This window comes from Mobula hypostoma, chromosome 22, assembly GCF_963921235.1.
Source record: "Mobula hypostoma chromosome 22, sMobHyp1.1, whole genome shotgun sequence".
In the NCBI taxonomy this organism is placed as follows: Eukaryota; Metazoa; Chordata; class Chondrichthyes; order Myliobatiformes; family Myliobatidae; genus Mobula; species Mobula hypostoma.
Genome location: NC_086118.1, coordinates 15,042,374 through 15,062,002, shown reverse-complemented (window position 1 = coordinate 15,062,002; position 19,629 = coordinate 15,042,374). Strand labels below are relative to the sequence as shown.

The following is a 19,629-nucleotide window of genomic DNA, read 5'->3' as shown; positions in this document are numbered from 1 at the left end:
TATTCTTCCATTCACGGGCAGGGTAAAAGGATAAATACCTAACCTCAGGCTGGTTGAAGATAACATTTTCAAATTAAAGTACTGACCATTAGCTTTGTTCTGCAACTTCTCTCCCTTGCACTAATAGTAAAGGCATTGTCACTCTAATCTAAATGGGGAGGAAAGAGGATTAGAGACTGGCAATGCATCCCACTGCATAATGTGTATTACAAAATTTTATTCCAGGTGTTCACTAGTTGAGTCAAATCTGCTCTAGAGCTGGTGACTCCCCAGTTCAGAGTGGTACTGTACCTGTATCTTATGTACTGCTGGCTAGGGGCGTGGACAGTTGCTGAATAATTGTACCAGGAAGCCTCAGACACGATGTCACTCATGTAATGTAAAGATTTTTACTCCTCATGGATGTGAAGGATGTGAGAAATAAAGTCAATTCAGTTCAAAGTACATAATGACCATGATTGTTCCTGGCAAATTTTTCTACAGAAGTGGTTTGCTATTGCCTTCTTCTGGGCAATGTCTTTTCAAGATGGGTGATCCCAGCCATTATCAATACTCTTCAGAGATTGTCTGCCTGGTGTCAGTGTCACATAATGAGGATTTGTGATATGCACCTGCTCCCATGGCTTCATGTGACCCTGATCAAGGGGCAAAGCAGGTGCTACACCTTGCCCAAGGGTGACCTCCAGGCTGTTGGCTACCAGAGGGAAGGAGCGCCTTACACTTCCTTTGGTAGAGATGTATCAACACCCCACCACCCAAAATAATAGGCATACTTCCCAACATGTGGTTTGGGAACGGAAAGTACTGTTGGTTCGACCCTCTCTAAACTGAGTTACCTAGTCCAAATTAATGGATAAGAAAAGAAAAGTTCTGAATCAAATCTGGAGAAGTTGCCCTTTCCTCTAACTTGTATCAAGTCTATTTGTGTATCCAGCAGACATGCAGACATACAAGTAATGACTATCCCATACCGTGGAAGCATTAGGTCAATGTGTCTCTGAACGGGGATAACATGATTGTATGTTGCACGAACCCAAAGTCTGTCTGTAAATTGATGAGCAGTCGATTGAACTAAGCTCTGAGTAAATCACAGGTGAAAACAAGGTCACACATCAAAGTTGCTGGTGAACGCAGCAGGCCAGGCAGCATCTATAGGAAGAGGTACAGTCGACGTTTCAGGCCGAGACCCAAGGTCAAGTTCTTTTGCACTTGATCTAGCTGATCCTTTGTCCACTTCACCTTGAGGTCTTATTGACCAAAGGTGAAGAGAATATGGTTCAGGAGAACCTGAGCATGCATCAAGACTTGGATAAAATTTCTGGCCAAAGTGAAGCTTAGAGTCTTAATCCCACTCCATGCTGTCCTCAAGGTAGTTATGGTGGAGGTGAGTTCTGACATAAAGAATGGGTTTTTAGTTTCAGATCAAAGTAAGGGAACCTTCTGGTTTGTGGATTTACCAAGAGGTTTTGGAAAAAAGATGGAGTGGTTCATTCTGGACAGAGCCCTGAGATATGTCAAGTTATGTTTATTGTGATATGCACAAGTATGTCTATGCACATAGCATTATTTGCACAGCATACAGAAGAGAAAAAAAAACATAAACTATACAAGAAGGAACAAAATTAGAACCAACTGCTTCATCAATTGCTGTCCAAAGTTTGTCAACTCTCTGAAAAATGTGCGTGTGTGGAAAACGGAGTGCTGAGAGGAAGAAGGGGACCTACAAAGAGGTGTGTGTTGTTGTCGGGCAGGGAAGTGGGGGAGGGAAAGATACTGGATATCGGTGGAGGTGAGAGAGGAGAGTTGAAGTGCCTCTACCAAAAATGTCAACTGTCTACTTCCCTCTACATTTGCTGTCTGGCTGCTAAGTTTAATCTTTCCCTCCTGTGAGAAAATACACAGACATTTGGAAAACTTGCTGATGTTTCAGAGCAAGGTGTTGTCCACAAATGAATATTTCCTAATGCAGGACTACAGGCCGAGGCAAGCACTAAATCTTGGTACAGCAGGCCCAGAGGCTCCACAGGAAAAAGCCATTACAGCTAATGTTCCCAGCAATTTGTAATGACCAGTGTGCACAAGAATCTTGTGCTGCGAAATTTTTTGCCTAGTGACAACAACATGTGCGCACTGAATAATTCATAGAAACTTAGAAAACCTATAGCACAATACAGGCCCTTTGGCCCATGATGCTGTGCCGAACATGTACTTATTTTAGAAATTACCTAGGGTTACCCATAGTCCTCTATTTTTCAAATCTCTATGTACCTATCCAGAAGCCTCTTAAAAGACCCTATCGTATCTGCCTCCACCACCATTGCTGGCAGCCCATTCCATGCACTCACCACCCTCTGTGTAAAAAAAAAACTTGCCCCAACATCTCCTCTGTACTTACTTCCAAGCACCTTAAAACTGTGCCCTCTCATGTTAGCCATTTCAGGCCTGGGAAAAAGCCTTTGACTATCCACATGATCAATGCCTCTCATGATCTTATACACTTCTATCAGGTCACCTCTCATCCTCATCTAGAACCTCTCCAGAACCCATTGATGATGCAAAGATCATTGCCAAAGGATCAGCAATCTCCTCCCTTGCCTCCCACAGTAGCCTGGGGTATATCTTGTCTGGTCCAGGTCACTTATCCAACTTGATGCTTTGCAAAAGCTCCAGCACATCCTCTTTCCTAATGTCTATATGCTCAAGCTTTTCAGTCCACTGTAAGTCATCCCTACAATTGCCAAGGTCCTTTTCCGTAGTGAATACTGAAGCAAAGTATTCATTAAGTACCTCCGCTATCTCCTCCGGTTCCACACACACTTTTCCACTGTCACACTTGTTTGGTCCTATTCTTTCACATCTTATCCTCTTGCTCTTCACATACTTGTAGAATGCCTTGGAATTTTCCTTAATCCTGCTTGCCAAGGCCATCTCATGGCCCTTTCTGGCTCTCCTAATTTCATTCTTAAGCTCCTTCCTGCTAGCCATATAATTTTCTAGATCTCTATCATTACATAGTTTTTTAAACCTTTCATAAGCTTTTCTTCTCTTCTTGACTAGATTTTCAACAGTCTTTGTAAATCACGGTTCCTGTACCCTACCATCCTTTCCCTGTCTCATTTGAATGTACCAATGCAGAACTCCACGCTAATATCTCCTGAACATTTGCCACACTTCTGCTGTACATTTCCTTGAGAACATCTGTTCCCAATTTATACTTCCAAGTTCCTGCCTGATAGCTTCATATTTCCCCTTACTCCAATTAAACGCTTTCCTTACTTGTCTGTTCCTATCCCTCTCCAATGCCATGATAAAAGAGATAGAATTATGATCACTATCTCCAAAATGCTCACCCACTGAGAGACCTGACACGTGACCAGGTTCATTTCTCAATACCAGATCAAGTACAGCTGCTCCTCTTGTATGCTTATCTACATATTGTGTCAGGAAGCCTTCCTGAGCACACCCAACAAACTCCACCCCATCTAAACCCCTTGCTCTATGCAAATGCTGATCAATATTTGGGAAATTAAAATCTCCCACCACGACGACCCTGTTATTATTGTACCTTTCCAGAATCCGTCTCCCTATCTGCTCCTCAATGTCCCTGTTACTATTTGGAGGTCTGTAGAAAACACCCAGTAGAGTTATTGACCCCTTCCTGTTCCTAACCTCCACCCACAGAGGATCAGTAGACAATCTCTCCATGACTTCCTCCTTTTCTGCAGCCATGACATTATCTCTGATCAGCAGTGCCACGCCCCCACCTCTTTTGCCTCCCTCCCTGTCCTTTCTGAAACATATAAAGCCTGGCGTGTTAAGTAACCATTCCTACCCTTGAGTCATCCAAGTCACTGTAATGGCTACAACATCATAGCTCCGTGTACTGATCCATACTCTTAAGCTCATCCAATTTGTTCATGATGCTTCTTGCATTAAAATAGACACATCTCAAGCCATCAGTCTGAGTGCATCCCTTCTCTATCACCTGCCTATTCTCCTCACCCTGCCTAGAAGCTTTCTCTATTGACCCAAATGCCCCTTCCTCCATCTCTTCAGTTCAGTTTCCAACCCCCAGCAATTCTAGTTTAAGCTCTCCCGAATAGCCTTAGGAAACCTCCCTGCCAGGATATTGGTCCCCTTTGGACTCAAGTGCAACCGGTCATTTTTGTGCAGCTTACGCCTGCCTCGAAAGAGGTCCCAGTGATCCAGAAATCTGAATCCTTGACCTCTGCTCCAATCCCTCAGCCACGCGTTTATCCTCTACCTCACTCTATTCTTATACTCTCTCGTGGCACAGGCAGTAATCCTGCGATTACTACCTTTGAGGTCCGCTTCTCAGCTCCTTTGCTGCACACCCTGGAGGGAACATCGCTTACGGCTGTCCCATTATTGCACAACGAGGGGCTGGAATGAGTGCAAACATCTCTCAAGACAATTGCTCATGGAATCTGTCTGTATCAGAATGTATGATGCTGATATGGTGTAAACCTTATCTCTTTCTTGTGATAGGAATGCAGTCCAGTTCAGCAAGTAACATAATAGGTATTTATTTTAGCTAAGACAATGTTAAACAAACGGCAAATATATTTGGAATAGGTTCACATCTATCTTAGCAGAGCTGTTGCATTCCTGCTCCAACCATAATATCTAGTGTTATCAGTGTGAAATTTGCACATTCTTTGCATGATTGCCTGGGATTCTTCTCGATCAGGGGTTCCCAACCTTTTTTTTGTGCCATGGACCAATACCATTCAGCAAGAGATCCGTGGACCCCAGGCTGGGAGCCCCTGCTCGAGGTGTTCCAGTTTCTTCCCCCATCCCAGAGACGAGCAGGTTGATGGGTTAACTAGCCACTGTAAATTGTCTAATGTACAGGTGAGTGGGAGAGGAGATGGGAGAGTGGGGAGAAAAAAAATAGGATTCATATAAGATTAGTCAGCATGGGTACTTGTACTGTGACTCATTATGGTTATAAACCAGTCTTCAAAGAAAATTAAGAAATGACCGAGGGAGTATCGTACACAGCAGACTATGGGACCAGAAAACTTCCACATCACTGAAGACCCATACTCCTGAACTAGCTATGCATTTCACTGAGCTGATCCATTAGGGTTACTATCTGCCTGATGTGGAAAATTGCACAGATATGTGCTGTACACAATTAAGCAGGAATCTAATCCGGAAAATTACTTGTCTTTCATTCCATACTTGATCATCATAGTTCCTTCATCTAATTTTGTGTCAAAATACTCAAATTCTTACTTAACAGCACTGTGGGAGTATCTTCACCAGCAGGTGACTAGTGATTAAAGAAACATTGCCACCTTCTCAGGGGCATTTCGGATGGCCATTAAATACTGGTCTTACCAACAATATTATTTTGTAGAAAGTGAATAGAATGGGGAGATGTTGAGTGTGCAGGTAGAATTAAGAGTATTTCCCAAAAGGGTGTGAAAATGTTTTTTGGCCTCCAACTATCTGTGATCCAATTCAATATTCTACTTTATCAGAAGAATGCATGAGAAACCCTGAACCAAATCAGACATCAGTTGCAATGGTTGAACAATAGGGGCAGAACACATTGCATACCACTTCCTGACAAGAGGCACCAACACCTATCCAAGAATGTTAGTTCATAATGGCCTGTGAGCTCATGCAAGAGTTCGTGTAAAGGAATTGTAATTTTAAGTACTCTTTCTGGTTTAGTAAACAAATTTTAGAATCCCCACTGACACATTTAGACCTTAAGAACATTTTTACTAGTTGGGCTTAATAGTTTGCCATTGCTGTTGTTATGTAGATCATTGGATTTCAAAATGAGAATTCTCCCACTTGATAAATTAAGGAATTATCAGCAGAGTATCCTGGTGAAAAACTCCATCAATCAAAATAGCACCATTATATATTTGTATCTTCTCTCTGTGTCACTAACGCAATGATGCCCAAAGAGGTATAATTGCCTCATTTTAATATGGTTAATGAGGATGGTCATTCACAACACACTTCAATTTAAACACACCAGTTTAAACAGGTATGAAAAACAGAGGAGAATGTTTGTTGGTTTGATGCATCTGTAGATTCTTGTACACGCAGACGCCCCTTCCACTTTATTTTAATTTCCCCCATGCCCCACTGTCTCAAGCAGATGAGATTCTTTTTAAGATTTGAATATACTTAGAATTTTAATTTTTTTGTTGTGACGTCTATTTCTCTCTCAATTTAACTTGCATGTAATTTTCTTTTCCTCTTTACTGCTGCTGTCAAGATTCATCTGACTACGCCAGATGTTATAAATGATTATTCAACTATTGTGCAAATGAGCTTTGCTGGCAAATTGAGTACTGTACAATCAACACTTACGCTTTTAGCAGCCGTTCTTGGTCATTAAACACTGACAAAAAGATGTTCCACAGGGCTTTAACCATCTTTTTGTGAAAGGGTACTTCAACATTTTATACGCTGCTTCCTCAGGAGGTTTTGAGGAGCATCTGAGCATCAGCTCAAATTTGTGCTTGCTAATTAGCTAATGATCAATTCTTGACTCTGTTCCCAGGGAGAGAGGGAGACAAGATCCCTTTCAAATTGTAATATGATACACCTGGAATAAAGTTGGTCTTTGCAGGTAGTGTCTTACACATATGCACAGTATGGTATTAGTGCCAATTAACCAGGATGACCAATAGGAATCTGGCAGGCTAGTTTAAAGCCAAATGAGCTCTCTTGATTGGCTGCAGATAATACTTCAGATCAAAGTTATGAAGTTGTGGAGATTCTACCTCAACAAGCTTGCCAATTACCTATTCTTTTGTTATCAGTGTTTCAGTTGTACCCTTGCAGAGGTTTGGGAGTTTAAAAAAATATATTCCTTTCAACTTCTATCTACATTTCCTGAAGCCATGTAAGTATATTGAAGGAAGGAACATTGGACTTTGAATATGAGACTTTTAAGATCCTACACTATAGGATCTTGACTATATTATGGTTGTGCTGGATAACGTGCAATGAGATTTACCAAGATCCTGGATTGAAGAGCCATGGCTTTGGGGAAAGATTCAATAGGTTGAGTTTGTTTTCCCTTGAGTATTGGAGGCTCAGGATTGACCTGATTGGGAGTATATAATATTATAAGGAGCATAGTCAAAATATTTTTACCATGGTAGGAGATTCAAATACATGAACTGAGAGGAAGGAGTTTCAAATAGAATCTGAGAGGTAAGTTCCCTTTTCATAGATAGAGCAATATCTAGGACATGTCGCCAGGTATGGTGGTGGTGGAATTGGATGCATTTGTTATGCTTAATTTGTATTTAGATAGAGACAGTCATAGAAGGATGCCATAATGGGATTAGTATAGACAGGTAAAATATTTTAAGTTCAAGTATTAATGTAATTCAACCATACACATGGATACAGCCAAACAATGTTTCTCCAGGGCCAAGGTGCAAAACCCAATATGTATAGTTACATACAGCAAGTAGCACATATAGTTACGATAGCATACATACACAAAAAAAAGCTCAAGTCCTTGACTAGCATAACCTGTAGATTGAGGCTGTATAGGATGTTGTACTGGAGCCATGTTTCTGCAAGAACAAGCACGCAGCAGTTCCTCATCATGTGCTAATATAGCCACAGACAAATACAACCCAGATTGTCTTCCGCTGAGCAAACACTTGAGGGCAGCACAGAGAAAAGGGCCCAGCCCGCACCAACCCATCACGGATTGTAGTGCATGCACAGAGGACTCTGCTCTCTCTCAAACAGCCTCTGGTATGTCCTCTCCGGAGTGGCTGCAACAGGAGCTGATCCGAGTGGTAACTGGAGCAGTGCAGCTCTCCCCACAGTCAGTCTCGCTAATGAACCAGTAAACTGGACTAGCAGTGTTCTACATTAACAATATACAATGGGGTCTTGCGATCACAAAAAAAGGCCCAAGACAACTTTTTGCGCTGTTTGTTGGACCACACCCTATTTCCATATAACAACGATGCACAACACGTCCAGCTGACAATGTGAAACAACTTCAGCTTCATTGCCATCCAGCAGCTTGCTAGTGGTGTAGATGTACAGTACTTGATGTTCTTAATATCCAACAATGTCTTGGAATCATAAAAAGGAGATAAATGATGAGCCATTCGTGGGACTTGGAGAGGCTCTTGCAACTGAGAGTGTCACTATCTTACCAGAAATCTATGTTGGCATAGGTGTAGTTGGCTGATGCGCCAATTTCTGTGCTGTACAGCTCTGATAATAAATTTTGTATTTGTTAAAATAGGGTTAGCCGTAAATGGCTTTGTTTGTTTCTCTGTGTAATCAGGAGACCTGCACCATCTGCTTGAATTGGAACTTTAACTCATACTGATGAGTTGCTGATTGTACCATAGAATATGTACGTTTAAAGTCATTTCTGTTTTGAATGCGTAGTCCGTCTTGACGTCAACCTGTCAGTAATTTTCTTTTTCCAAACTAAAAATATATGTAAACAATAATTTTGTTTTATTTGACTGATCAGGTTCTCAACAAGATTCAGGACTTTAACCAACTTGTTTAGCTGTGTCCCATTATACAAGATTAATTCCTGATAACTGTTATAGTCTATAATACTTTTGTATTAAATATTTTAATGCTTTTTCAAACTGTTCACCCTATTCTGTATGTAACACTGTTATACATATTTGACCTGAGGAACATAATGGTTATTAATCTGAGTTGGAAAAGATGCAGCACTAAAATTGGCCCCAGCATACCCAGGAGAAGGAAGGTAAAAATCTCTCAGAATGGATGCATCTGATAGTTGTCCATTGGATTCGCTTTGAACAATGAGGGCCATTGATCTTGTGGATAACCAGAGGCTTCTTCTCAGGGCTAAAATGGCTAACACGAGGGGGCATAGTTTTACGGTGCTTGGAAATGGGTACTGAGGAGATATCAGGGGTAAGTTTTTCACACAGAGAGTGGTGGATGCATGGAATACACTGTTGGCGACAGTTGTGGAAGCAGATACAATTGGGCCTTTTAAGAGCCTCTTAGATCGGTACATGGAGTTTAGTAAAAATAGAGGGCTATGCACCTTGAAAATTCTAGGCAGAATCTCCAGGAAGAGGTACAGTCGACGTTTCGGACCGAGACTCTTCGTCAGGACTAAAAGGAGAGAGAAAAAGAATGTGTGTATATAAATAAATAACGGATGGGGTGCGAGGGGAGGTGGGGCATTAGCGTAAGTTTGAGAAGTCAATGTTCATGCCATCAGGTTGGAGGCTACCCAGACGGAATATAAGGTGTTGTTTCTCCAACCTGAGTGTGGCTTCATCTTTACAGTAGAGGAAGCTGTGGATAGACATATCAGAATGGGAATGGGATGTGGAATTAAAATGTGTGGCCACTGGGAGATCCTGCTTTCTCTGGCAGACAGAGCGTAGGTGTTCGGCAAAATGATCTCCCAGTCTGCGTCGGGTATTTATTTATTTATATACACTTTTTTTTCTCTCTCTCTCCTTTTTCTCCCTCTGTCCCTCTGTCCCTCTCACTATACCCCTCGCCCATCCTCTGGGCTTCCGCCCTCCCCCTTTTCTTTCTCCCTAGGCCCCCTGTCCCACAATCCTCTCATATCCCTTTTGCCAATCAACTGTCCAGCTCTTGGCTCCATCCCTCCCCCTCCTGTCTTCTCCTATCATTTCGGATCTCCACCTCCCCCTCCCCCTCCAACTTTCAAATCCCTTACTCACTCTTCCTTCAGTTAGTCCTGATGAAGGGTCTTGGCCCGAAACGTCGACTGTACCTCTTCCTAGAGATCCTGCCTAGCCTGCTGCATTCACCAGCAACTTTTATGTGTGTTGCTTGAATTTCCAGCATCTGCAGATTTTCTCGTTTTTGCACTTGGAAATTCTAGGCAGTTTCTAGAGTAGGTTACCTGGTCGGTACAACATTGTGGGCTGAAGGGCCTGTAATGTGCTGTAGTGTAATGTGTTCTATGTAATGCATCTGTTTGCATCAGAAGACAGATCTACTTGCCAAAGTCTAATCTTTAACATCACTCTGAATGTTTTGGGGGAGGTTGACAAAATTGTGTCTTTGATTCAACATTGTTTAATGTCATTGTTCAATACACAGTGTAATGGAGAACGAAATGATTGTTACTCCATATCTGATGAGTAATATTCAATACACAATGTAATGGAGAGCGAAATGATTGTTACTCCATATCCAATGAGTAATACAGGAGCTATGTCATTTCCTAATGTTAGTTGGCTCTTGCATATCCAACACATCAGTCAACTTCTGGATTGGTCTCTATGCATTTGTGCTAATTTTAAAACCTGACTAGATACCTTCAGGCTTCATAAATGCAAGGTTGTTCCATTTCAGCTGTAGACGGTGTTTCTGTAGCTCGCTGAAAGGCACCTTGAGCACTCTGTTTCCAGGGAATTGTTGTGGTAATGAGGATGTCACCTGGGTGGCAGAAGGACCTTGGATTCCTCTGTAGCATTTAAATTTATTCCTAACAAAGATCTTTGGAGCTGCCTTAACTCCAGATGATAACTTGGTCGAAAGACCTCAAATTTTGTGTCTCATCAGGTAGTTCTCCACAAGGAATTGGACCAACTTATCTTAAGGGAATATTGAGAACCTGCCAGCTTTGTGAATAATAAAGGTAATTGGTGATATCAAGCAGATATAACAATTCTGTTTAGACATGAACCCCGCTGTTAATAGTAGATGTCCATAGCATAAAAGGGTCGCAAACAACTGGTTTAGAGTGATTTATTTTCAATTTGTTACAACAGAAAGGTGGTCACTTGACCCATTCGAGTTTCTGCTAGTTTTTAAAGCAAGCCCATTAACTCTGAAGACCCTGATATTCCATGCATCTGCATAAGCAGAAAATTCCTGTCGCCAAATAACCTACCAAACTATTTTGGGGATATCAGAGGAAACAGGAGCACCATTCTCCCTTATGCCCAAAGGGCGGGGGGGGGGTGGCGGTATGTACAAATCCCATTCGAGACCAGGATTGAACCTGCTGCCTGAACCTGTGCGCCAGCAGTGCTATCTGCTATGATATTGCCCTGGAGTTGCACTGAATACTTGCTTGAATGTATCTGAACCCACTCTGCAGCATTCCGAAACCATGTCTCTGCCTATGGCAATGGAAATTCCAATAATATTAATGAATGCCTGGTGTGCTTATCGGTCTGCTCAGAGAAGCACCTTTTTGTAGCTGCTTTCCACCAACGGTCTTTCTTGCCATTCAGGGCAATATTATCCAAGGATTACCTGCAGAAGACATTTTCCACAACTTCACAGCATGATCTACGGATGAAGGGGCATCCTCTTTTGTTTGCCCTGTATCCATGCTTCAGAATCACAACCAAATGCAAAGTTGCCTTGTTTTCGTTCTCATGCAACTGGCTATTATCCTAAGTGTTAAGGTCCCAGAAGTAATTATGTGAGAGTTTTCTCATCAGTCAAATGATCCTGCAGTGTCTAATTTTAAAAGGTCTAGGAATTGAAATGTTTGCTTTGAACTTGATGGTATATTAAGCATATACTCACTGGCCTTTAGTTGTCAAATAGTCACTTGCAGTTGTCAAATCTCCAGCACTGGATTGATTTATTTTTACTCTTTTATACTGACTTCATAAGAGACCTTTGTAGTTTGCGTTGCTTATTTTGCCTCTGGTCCTACCACAACAGAAATATGATCTTCCTCTTTTTACACATGGCTGCATTGTTTTCTCTGAACTTGCTCAGGATCTTGAAGATATTGTCATTCTCAGGAACATTTCCACGCAGTCTAACATACCTTTAAAGTTCAATGACACTTCCACCTTGTCCATCGTCTGCCATTATCTCTTGTCTTTCAACTTCAAACTAGATTACTGCAATGGTGCTTCCTCAGGCATCACCAGCCAAAGCCATTGCAATGTCTCCACGCTAACTCAAATATGAGTTTAAACTGTGGACAACATCTCAGCTAGCGGCAGTGCCTTGTACACCAATGTATTAGCACTCATATTATCTGATACAATTAGTTCTTAGTTGGACACTTGAAGTAGAATTCTGAATTATAGTTGTACGTCAAGTCAAGTTTATTGTTATTTGACATGTATACCGTCAAATGACAATAAACTTGACATACACGTAACACATAATAGCTTATGAAATTAAGGATAAAATCTACAGATGAATTGCACATAAATAAAGTGCATAAATTAAATATTGTGAGGCACAGTTCAGGTTAACAGAGCAGTGTCACTTTGAATGCAGCTCAGAAGCCGAATGGCCTGAGGGCTAGTATTAAAACTCTCATTGGGGCATATTTGAAAATGTTTTCTAAGTTTGAAACACAAACTTGGGATCCAGATTGTGTTTGGAAGATATAAGCCTTTGTTTATTACTTATTATCATAACATTTCTGGCTGGGTCAACATACTGTAATTCCATGAATTGTTGAGTTGCAGGAGCAGAGTTGTTCTAAAGAGGAAAAAGATGATAGAAATAAGCATGGAATGGAATTGTGCTCACTAAAACTATCACAGTTTGTCAGGTTTGAATCTGCAATCAAATGAACTTGTAATATTGTTTATTTTTCCACCAAAATGAAAATGTTGAACAGACAAGGGAATCATTTTGTTCACAAGCCTTGCTTTGGTTCAGGTCCAATTCATATTAAATGATAGCCTCAATTTGGAAGCAACTTGGTTTTCATTTTAACGCAAACAACAGGAATTCTGCAGATGCTGGAAATTCAAGCAACACACATAAAAGTTGCTGGTGAACGCAGCAGACCAGGCAGCATCTCTAGGAAGAGGTGCAGTTGACGTTTCAGGCCGAGACCCTTCGTCAGGACTAACTGAAGGAAGAGTGAGTAAGGGATTTGAAAGTTGGAGGAGGAGGGGGAGATCCAAAATGATAGGAGAAGACAGGAGGGGGAGGGATGGAGCCACCTCCAACAGGATCCCACCACTAAGCACATCTTTCCCTCCCCCCATCTCTCTGCATTCCGCAGGGATCGCTCCCTACGCAACTCCCTTGTCCATTCGTCCCCCCCATCCCTCCCCACTGATCTCCCTCCTGGCACTTATCCGTGTAAGCGGAACAAGTGCTACACATGCCCTTACACTTCCTCCCTTACCACCATTCAGGGCCCCAAACAGTCCTTCCAGGTGAGGCAACACTTCACCTGTGAGTCGGCTGGGGTGATATACTGCGTCTGGTGCTCCCGATGTGGCCTTTTATATATTGGCGAGACCCGATGCAGACTGGGAGACCGCTTTGCTGACCATCTACGCTCTGTCCGCCAGAGAAAGCAGGATCTCCCAGTGGCCACACATTTTAATTCCACATCCCATTCCCATTCTGACATGTCTATCCACGGCCTCCTCTACTGTAAAGATGAAGCCACACTCAGGTTGGAGGAACAACACCTTATATTCCGTCTGGGTAGCCTCCAACCTGATGGCATGAACATTGACTTCTCTAACTTCCGCTAATGCCCCACCTCCCCCTCGTACCCCATCTGTTACTTATTTTTATACACACATTCTTTCTCTCACTCTCCTTTTTCTCCCTCTGTCCCTCTGAATATACCCCTTGCCCATCCTCTGGGTCCGCCCCCCCGTCTTTCTTCCCGGACCTCCTGTCCCATGATCCTCACTTATCCCTTTTGCCTATCACCTGTCCAGCTCCTGGCTCCATCCCTCCGCCTCCTGTCTTCTCTTATCATTTTGGATCTCCCCCTCCCCCTCCAACTTTCAAATCCCTTACTCACTCTTCCTTCAGTTAGTCCTGACGAAGGGTCTCGGCCTGAAACGTCGACTGCACCTTTTCCTAGAGATGCTGCCTGGCCTGCTGCGTTCACCAGCAACTTTTATGTGTGTTGCTAGGTTTTCATTTTAAACCTGTTTGCTAATAGCTATTGAACATTAATAAAGTGAAACATGAAATGTGGCATTCAATCCATTTAAAGCCTCTCTACCTAAGCACACATACACTTGTGGAGAAAGGAATTGCTGGATATGTCAAATAATTTCAATGAACATTCTTAGTAGTTCACACTGTAAGAACAAGTTGGAAAAAGTACTCCCAACCTTCTGCTTCTAAATAAAAGTTCAAGTATATCAATGTGTTTGCATTTTTGAAGGGACTTAGTTAATTTCCTATCTCTGTAATGAACCTCACCTTGCATTAGCAGACATCCCACCCTGCAAACACTCATTTCAGGGAGATAGCACCATCAATTTGCGGGAGACTCCCGGAACTTCCGGGAGAAGTGGGATGTCTGCAATAGAGTAGCTCCTTAGCAGCTGGCCAGCTAGTTTAAATAACGTTAGCTATGCTAATGGACGAATGAGACCGGTTAAACTTACCTCAACGTGTCTTTTATAGTCTTAACACACCGTGGGCAATAGAAAAGTCACTTGCAAACAGTGCAGTGAGCAACACTGTCATTATTTTTACTCCTATTAGGCAGGGGTACACTTTAGTGTAGTCTGGGGTGACATACGTTTTATATATTTTTTGGAACACTCTGCCATGGCGCGCTCTCGCTCTCTCTCTCGCGCTCTCGCTCGCTCTCTCGTGCTCTCGCTCGCTCTCTCTCGCTCGCTTGCTGTCATTCTCTCTCTTGTGGTCGCTCTCGCTTTCTCTCGTTCGCCCGCTCTCAAAAAAATTGATTTCCGGGACACTGTATATAATTTGCGGGCATCAGGGAGCCACTATTAATATGCGGAAGACTCCCAGAACTTCTGGGAGAGGTGGGATGTCTGCATTTGTGTATCCAAACACACGTTTTGTTATGCTGCAACCTGGCCTAATTCCCAATTATGTACTTCGTTGAAAAGTCAGGGATTTTAATGTGAAAATGCTATTAATGGATTGGCCCCCTTTACTCCTTTGAATTGTTCACACTATAATTGAAGTAGCTTCAAGTCTTCAGGCTTGTAGGGCTCCAATTAACTCAAACAAGGTACTTTTATGCAGGCCTTCAAGGTCTTTTCTGAAAATATTGAAAAATTAACTGTTTTGAAAGAGTACGGTGAATGAACTATCGGAAGATCCAATTAACCTCAGATGTCGATGGGGACCAGTCAGTATTGAACACATCATCCTCATTCCAAGCAGTGAAGTTGAAATTACACACCAGTGGTATTAGTCTATGGATATGTAATGCATTTATGTGCTTTCACAGAAACTTCTGTGCATCTATTTTGATAGCGCATCAACTGTGCACTAAGACACCAAAGCTAGAGGGAAATGTTAAGTAGTTTGTAATATTTTATCATTTTTGAGTGCTGATCACAGAAATTAGTGATAACAGAATTTTTTAAAGCACAGTGTTATTTGTAAAAAATATCTTATGGGTGTTGACTAAAAAGAGAGTCTTAAATACTTGGTTTCCAAATTTGCGATTGGAGATCACAAACTTGGGCCATTAAGCCTTCATTCCAGACTGCTCTACATGGTAGCCCTTAATATCTCCTTCTGTAAACTATCAAATGATTCAAGTAATATTTCAGATTTCTACACGATCTCTAATATTTATGTCACTCACGTTAACAGGTGTGAGTTTAGCTCTGTTAATAAAGTGATATAATTAATTAGTTGCTTTCATAGCAGTCTGTCAAGTCTCTGTAGATTAGTTCTGCACTGTGCTGTTGAATATTAGTGCAACTCTACAAGTAGCTTTAATAAAATATTTAATGTAAATTTTTGAGTGGGCATTTTATTTCAATCAGTATGCAGAAAAAGCCTAGAGTTAAAATTTGCATTGGTACAAAGTACTGATATTGTCAAGGCTGATAATCCAGAAGAGATGTCAAATGCTTATTGTTTGTACATCAGAGGTGCTGTTCATCCACTGGATGGAGAGAGTGGGAGGGTAATATTGAGGAGGCTGTGCAATTAGGATTACATCTAAATTGTAATAAGTGCAGAATAATATGACCACCACTTGCTATTTTGTGCATTTTATTTGCTTCTGCCATACAAAACAATGTCAAGAGAAAGCAACCTTTTAAATTAATTTCATGCTTTTTCTAAAATAATCAAAATCTCATTGATAGAGATACTTGAGCCACACAACAAGCTGGAGGATCTCAGTGAGTCAGGAATGTCTGTGGAGGGAAAAGAAGATAGGGATTGATTGAAACCCTTGTCTGGATGCTGCCTGCCTAACCTACTGAGTTTCTGCAGTTTTTATGTTGCTGCAGATTCCAGCATCTATAGACTCATGTGTCTCCTTACTGAGATGCCTGATAAGCAAATGGTAAAAGGCTACAGGAGTTGGTAGGAGTGTTTGTTTGCAATCAGATTCACCATGATCTCCTCAAGTTATGGAATCGGCTCAGAGCTGAGTAGCCTGCTCTTCCTCCAGATGTGTATATCTGTATAATAAAGAAAAAAAATGACTTGAAATGTCCACAACATTTTGAAGTCATATTTGATCTGGTTTAAAGTATTATCCAGTGTAGTAGTAAGCCAAATAATTACTGAATAACTTAATTTAGGTGGTGATGTGATTATTACTCTGCAGATGCACTATAACCTCAGCACCTGAGCTCTATCTAGTTATTCTTCAGTAAATTAAAAAATCTGTTTGTGATGACAACAGGAACTGAGTCAGTGATCATACTTTTTTTCAGTTCAATAACTTCCTGATGAAATCCATGCTCACTGTTGTATAAAAGCCTTGTATTATTTAGAGATACAGCATGGAGTGAGCCCTTCAGGGCATCCCCCCAGTTTCAACACTAACCTAATCACGGAACAATTTACAATGATCAATTCACCTTCCCGCCCGGCACCTCTTTGGACTGTGAGAGGAAACCGGAGCACTCGGGGGAAACCCATGCATTCCATGGGGAAGAAACACAGGGACTTCTTGCAGAAGATGCTGGAGTTGAACTTCCAACTCCAATGGCCTGAGCTGTATCAGTGTCGCGCTGACTGCTCCAGTACCGTGGCGCTGTTGAAGAGTTCTGTGGCTTGTGATTTGTAGCAGAGGGCAGAAGCAAATATGGGTATTCAATTTTTGTGACACAGCTACACAAACGGAAAGGAAGTCAATTCCTTAACTTTGGATATGCTGAGTTTAAGTATAACTTGGTTTGCTCTGCATTTCTGACATTCAAAGTTCAAAGTACATTTACTATCGAGGTTTGTATACGTTACACAACTTTGAGATTTGTCTCCTCACAGGTAGCCACAAAACAAAGAAACCCCAAAGTAAAGACTGTCAAACACCTTGCTCAACTACTGGCTGTTTTGGTGCTTCGTTGGTTCCTCCTGTCATCATTACTTCAATTTAAAAACACAGATGTCACAGAAAGCAGGGCTGATGTTACCTTGACATGTATCCCTGTTATTTTTCTATTTAATTAAATGTGAAATAAAATTGGACTGAGTGTAAACAGGCTTTTTTGCTTGTTGCATGTTTTGACTATTGTCCTTCATATGAATTTACTTCACCCCGTCATGGACCCTTCATTTACTTTCAAAGAATTTATTTGTATTCGAAGGAATAGATATTGTTACAATCAATGTAAGAGAAGAGAAGTACTCTTACTTCTCTCAGTTCTCTGCATATGTGCTCGAATACAAAATGTGAGAGAACTCTGGCACCCATTTCAAAGCAGGAGTGTGAGTATCAGGGTACGTCCACACTACGCCGGATAATTTTGAAAACGAAGCTTTTTCTCTTCGTTTTGCCCTCCTGTCCACACTGAGCCGGCGTTTTCAGCCCCCGAAAACGGAGATTTTCGAAAACACTCTCCAGAGTGAATAAATCTGAAAACGCTTAATATCCGGCATAGTGTGTACGGGGTAAACGGAGAGATTTAAAAACATTGTCGGGACAACACCACAACAACAATGCTTTTTTCTGCTTTTGCTTGGTACTGCGCAAGCTGTTATAACGCGCAGTTGGTGTGAACGGCGTGAGAGTTAAATTGTAAAGTGAGCTTTTTTGACTATTTAAAAACGCTGTCATGATGTGCCGGAACAGATGTTCGTTGTTTTCTTGAACGCCACCACCTAACAATTTCAGAACAGACAGACGAGACTGAAGCCAGAAGGGTTAGAAATGTACTCACCAGATACTTTGACCCATAGCTAACTGAATAAATAAGTATACTCACTTCGCCCTGTTTTCTGTCCTTGCTTGTATGAAGGTGGCTTACCTACTTATGCAAGTACTTCTCTGACAACAGATGTGTAACAGCCTAATGTAACATTGTATGGAAATACAAGATAACGCTGATGCAGACGTTTGATACATTTAACAAGGTGCTTTATTAATGCAACAGAGTTAGTCAGTTTTTCAATGTTCGTCGTCAGCTGGGTCATACTGTCCGTGAACTCCCTGTCGGTTGCCTCCATACGCTCCAGTATTTTTTTTAAGTTTTAAGTCCTCCTGCGCGAGAGCCAAGAGCAATTCCCTTAAAGTTTTTCTACTCTGTAACTGGAAAAACGCGCACTAAGTATATCGTTTCCTCTTCGCTTGTTTTCTGTGTGTCCTGCGCATGCCCAGTAGGAGGAGATTCGCCCAAATATCAGCCTAATGTGGACGGAGATATTTTGAAAAACGCTTAGTGTGGACACCTGTCGTTTTTACTCGAAACCGGCGTTTTCAAAATTATCCGGCGTAGTGTGGACGTAGCCTCAGTATAACACTTCATATGCCTGCACTGCCACAGCAGAAAATTTGAATGTGTAGTTATACAGAACCTTTTAAAAAAGCTGAAGGGTCTTAGCCCAAAATATCGACTGTTCTCTTTTCCATAGATGCTGCCTGGCCTGCTAAGTTTCTCCAGCATTTTGTGTGTGTTGTTGGGATTTCCAGCATCTGCAGACTTTCTCTTGGTAGCTTTTAGCAATAGTCATCCCTCAGCTATAAGAGAAGGAAACAAATAGAGTCAAAGGAGACATTATAAGGTAGAGCAGAATGGAAAGTCTTGGCAAAAAATTTGAGTTTTAGATTCGGTCAGAAGAGGGATCAAGACTGGCTTCTTTGCTGTGGTGCTCCAGATCCTGGGTGTGATCTCAGGATTAGCCATTTAGAGACAGTTGGAACCAATAATGAGGATGCATGTGTTTTGAATCTCCTATCCCGAATGTTTTGGATATTGAGCTGTTAAAATATTCCCGGCTGAGATGAATTTTTCAAGGTATTAATGTTTAATGGAGTTGATATCAAGGATTGGATCAGCCACAATTCCTTCAATGGCAGAAGGTTCTGTAAACGTAGAGCAAAGAGTTAGAACTCCATGACATGGCACAGGAGCAAAGCCCTTTGGTTCACTGCCTGCACTGTCAATGATACCAATATAGTTCAGTCCCATCTGCCTGTACATTGTCCATATCCCTCTACTCCCTGTCTTTTTATGTTTCTTTTAAATGTTGCTATTGTATCTGATTCTACCAACTCACCTGACAACATCTAACAATCTCAGTAAAACAAACCTTGCCTTGCAAATCCCCCTTTAAATTTTCTATTTCTAGCCTTAATCCTGTGCCGTCTAGTCCTTGGCAGTTCCACCCTGGGATCAAGATTGACTATCTACCCTGTCTACACCTCACATAATTTTATATACTTCTATCAGGTTGGTGCACAGTCATTGATGCTCCCTA

The 19,629-nt window shown here is 41.6% G+C and overlaps 1 protein-coding gene and 1 long non-coding RNA gene across 3 annotated transcripts in view; one reads left to right on the top strand and one right to left on the bottom strand.

Moving 5' to 3' along the window:
- The window catches only part of LOC134360184 (uncharacterized), a 35,891-nt gene extending 35,783 nt beyond the window's left edge, over nucleotides 1–108 (bottom strand). The window contains exon 1 of the long non-coding RNA XR_010021269.1: nucleotides 87–108. This is a non-coding gene — a long non-coding RNA (uncharacterized LOC134360184). The remainder of the gene's footprint in view (nucleotides 1–86) is intronic.
- Nucleotides 1–19,629, top strand: part of gas7b (growth arrest-specific 7b) — a 526,445-nt gene that overhangs the window by 205,541 nt on the left and 301,275 nt on the right. The gene's annotated exons all lie outside the window — the stretch shown is intronic.